Genomic DNA, 4042 nt, shown 5'->3' with positions numbered 1-4042 from the left:
CTCCCAACACACCGCAATTGTAATTAAGATATGAAGCATGGGAAATTACATGGAAAATAGCAGACACTCTGTTGTAGATCGTGCCTTACTCTATCGAGGAAAAAAGGTTACGAGCGGCAAAGCACGCACAAGTCTATCAACATCAACTCGGCCGCGCTTTGGACCGATCTATGAATAAGACCCCATTGCTGTTGCGACCACCATGCTTCGATCGGCGGCTTGCACCGTGAGCGGCAGGGGGAGAGTGAGGGATAGGGGACGTGGTAGCTGCCAGACCGGGGGAGTCGCCTGTGTTGCCCAGGGTTAGCAACGTGTGGGCTTTAGCGAATCCCCCAAAGTCCGAGACCCGCATGGGGATTCTGTGTGTTTGTATTGATAGAAGATGCTTTTTATTTATGCTTATTGGGATTTGGCCTATTGCTAAAAAAGACAAAGATGCTTTTTATTTATGCTTATTAGGAAAAGGTTTTGATAGTCATATCGTTCTGTACTTGTGGTTTCCAGAATTCCAACAATCTCATTAACTATTACTTCCGTCCCAAAAATCTTGTCTTAGATTTATCTAGATACAAATGTATCTAACACTAAAACATGTCTAGATATATCCATATCTAGACAAATTTAGGACAAGCTTTTTGCTATGGAGGGAGTACTAATTAATGGACTTCTACTATGAAGAACAAATAGCTACTTGCATGTTTTCGTTTTACATCAAAGGGCCACATGGTATATTCTTTGGCACTATATAGTAAATAGAGGTGTTCTCACAAGAGAAAAACCTCCCTGGTCCTCATCATTTCCTCTTTCACCAGTGACCTCTTCAAGAGACCTCTTTTTGGTTTCTGGTAAGATGAGCGTGAACACCAAGCCAATTATGTTGCAACCAACTAGCACGAAGAGAATAATTGGGAGACCTTTATTTGTATATAGGAACCAAAGCACACCAGTGATAGCACCACCCTTCCCGCCAGCACCGGCTATGCCCTGGCATGTTGACCGCATACGTGCTGGGAAGATCTCTGCTGGAAGGATGAAAGTGGTCGTGTTGGGTCCGAAGTCAGTGAAGAACATTATCGCCGAGTAAATGACAATGAAGTAGATGTTCCCATAGCGAGAATCCCATATCGTTTTCGATAACACTTGTGGAATAGCAAGCCCGAGCATGAAGACACTCATCATAATGAATCCTGCAATTTGCATCTTGATTCGACCAATTCTGTCCATGAACTTAATTGCAAAGAAGAAGCCCGGCAACGTGCCAATGACGGTAATGAGAGCTTGGGTTCTTGCTATCTTGTATGTTTGCTCAAGCGGGCTCATTGTGCTTGCATCTTTGATGTATTGAACTTCGGTAAAGATGTTCTTCATGAACAGGTTGAGCAGGTAAAATGACATGTCAAGCATAAACCAACAGATCATGGTGCTAAGGAGATGGAGGCCATGTCGATGGAGGAACTCCATGGTGAAGAAACCAAACTCATGCTCTCAGTTGAACACATCAGCCTCTTCTTTTTCAGCCACGATGTCGATGTTAAGGACCAAGGCCATGTCTGAAGAAGCTTTCTTGATATCCTTAGCTATGAGCGCCGTAAAGCGTGCCGTCTCGGGCATCCTCATGCGCCAATAATAAGTCAGGATAGCAGGGATGGCGCCTACCATGAGAATAATACGCCACACATAGTCAGCGTGCCAGTGAGGGTGATGGTCATATCCTGGTGCATGCCTGAATGACTGTGAGACGATTATGGCAACTATTCCAGCAGCAAGATTTCCTAGACCCTGCAATTACAAGACAACAGACAAATAAAAATATAATGAAGGGATCTTTTTTGCAAAATGGAGATTGATTGAGTCACACAACCAAAAATTAAGACACAATCGTGTTGTATGGTTGCACCTGCATGGCGAATACAGCGGCAATGAATGCGCCACGAGTCTTCTTATTTGCATACTCCGCCATGATCGTAGCAGAGAGTGGATAGTCGCCACCGATACCAAAGCCAAGCCAAAAACGAAAAAGCAGAGCGCGGTAATGACGCTCTTGCGTGAATGGTGGAAGGAGAGGCCGGAGGCAATGGAGCAGATGACCATGAGCTTCAGGGTGACACCATAGATGTGCCGCCGGCCCACCTTGTCGCCGAGCCATCCAAAGAAGAGCTGCCCGACCACCATGCCGCATAGTGCAACACCGTTAACAAGCGCCGAGACGCCGACAGGGAGGACACCGTCCTCATAGTAGATACGGCCGAGGAGGTCGGTGACGAGGGAGATGGAGAAGAGGTCATAGGCGTCAGTGAAGAAGCCCATGCCGGCGATCGCGATGGCGGTGAAGTGGTACACCTGGGTCGTGGCCACGTCGAGGGCATGGAGCACCTTGAGCTGCTTCCGTGCCATCATTGCCTGTGTCGGCCGCCGCCATGGCATTTGCACTGCAGGAAGGAAATGGTGAAAAAGGTTGTAGGTGTTGGCGTGTTTGTTCATACTGAGACATTTTGATCCAAAAGTGTATATAAAAGCCACACTTTCTTAAAGCCTCTACGCCTAGTTACTCTATGCACGAGCTTCTCAAGGAAACTTCAAGGAGCATATTGTTGTGTCGATCGCCATGTATGGGACAAATTACCGTGAAGTAAGCATGATCCCGTATCTTGGTATAGCCGTCCCCTGATGTGAGAAACGGTGAATTGGTTGTTACTACGTGTGATTTACATGAGGAATATACAGTCGAACATGGATGATACAGAGGGAATTTGGACGTAGCTTCGTGGAATCTAACAATTCCTCCGGATATGTTGTACATTCTCAAAGCTGAATTAATGAATGAACAAAAGTTGAACACCATTGATCAAAGTAAATGCATGTGCTTCATGTACCATAGCTGTATACCCTATATATCCAGACTATTTTATGATTAATTTCAAATTCTTTTTTTCTTTTTTTCGAGAATAAGAAGCTCATGGCCTATCTACATCGGTTAATATAAACCGCAACCATTTTTTATTGCAACATGATGTATCAGGAAACTCATCTCAGCCCCCCGTCGTCCTCCCCCTAGGGCGACTCGGGCGGCCAGAAACCTAGCAGCCGCCGGCGCAAACTCCCTCCTCCTCTCCCTCCGCCGCCGCCGGAAGACGCCGCCGGGCGACGGCGGTGGCGGGGGATCTCCTCTCTCGCGCGTCTCCGGTGTGGGGCGGACCCCAAGGCATGTGGTGGCGCGACCGATCTGGGATCTGCGGCGCGGCGGATGGCTGCAGGCGGCGGGAGGCCGGTCCATCCTCGGTCGGCGACAGCTTGGCGCGGCGGAGGTCAGGGCTGCAGGCGTTGCGGATGGCCCTTCGGGTGGCGGCGGCGGCTGCGGTCGGCGGCGGCCGGCTTGGCTGCGGTGGCCTGCATGCTGCCTTCAGATCGGCGACGGCGGCGTGGAGGGCCTGGTGGTTTCGTCGGCGGCACCTCCGATCAGATCTGTTCTGAGCGGCGCAGCCGGTGGTGGTGGTCATCTCTTCCGTCAGAGGTGATCGGCCTGAGGCTGGGTGTTCGGATCTCGAGATCCATCATCTGGCACCAGCTGCGAGTCGGGAAGATGTAGTTGCCGGTGAAAACCGAGCCGAAGCGGGCAATGGCGGCGTTCCATGTCATTACCTTGACGAAGGCATCGTCATGTGACTACCATCGACCCACTCGTATTGCTCCGGGGGAAACCCTAGGATCTGGTGTTCCAGACCGGACGATGGCGGCATTGCGGTGTCGTTTTTCTCTTGGGAGCATCGTTTTGTGGAGCAGCGCTGGAAGTCAGAGGCAGGAGGTGGAGCGGCTTCATCTTGCACGGAGCTTCGGTGGAGATGTCAAGTCATGCCTGACCGACAGGTGCTACGCTTGGTCATGCCTGGTCGGCAGGTGCTACGCACGACATATCCTCCAAGGGCGTCAAGCGGTGTCGGCTGGTGGTACTTGGCAGCATGGCGCTGAGGTGTATTAGTGGCGACCGCGACGTGTTCAGCTGTTTGCGCGCAGGGAGGAGGTGCCGTTGGGCGCCGTGGTGGCG

At 50.4% G+C, this 4042-nt stretch overlaps 1 pseudogene; it reads right to left on the bottom strand.

The window, feature by feature from the left end:
- Positions 1-741: 741 nt before the first annotated feature.
- On the bottom strand, positions 742-2424 carry LOC123040168 (putative inorganic phosphate transporter 1-13; annotated as a pseudogene).
- Between the last annotated feature and the right edge of the window lie 1618 nt (positions 2425-4042).

The sequence above is a fragment of the Triticum aestivum genome, chromosome 2B, assembly GCF_018294505.1.
Source record: "Triticum aestivum cultivar Chinese Spring chromosome 2B, IWGSC CS RefSeq v2.1, whole genome shotgun sequence".
NCBI lineage: Eukaryota > Viridiplantae > Streptophyta > Magnoliopsida > Poales > Poaceae > Triticum > Triticum aestivum.
The sequence above is the reverse complement of the archived record's forward strand: the minus strand, read 5'-3'. Positions and strand labels throughout refer to the sequence as shown.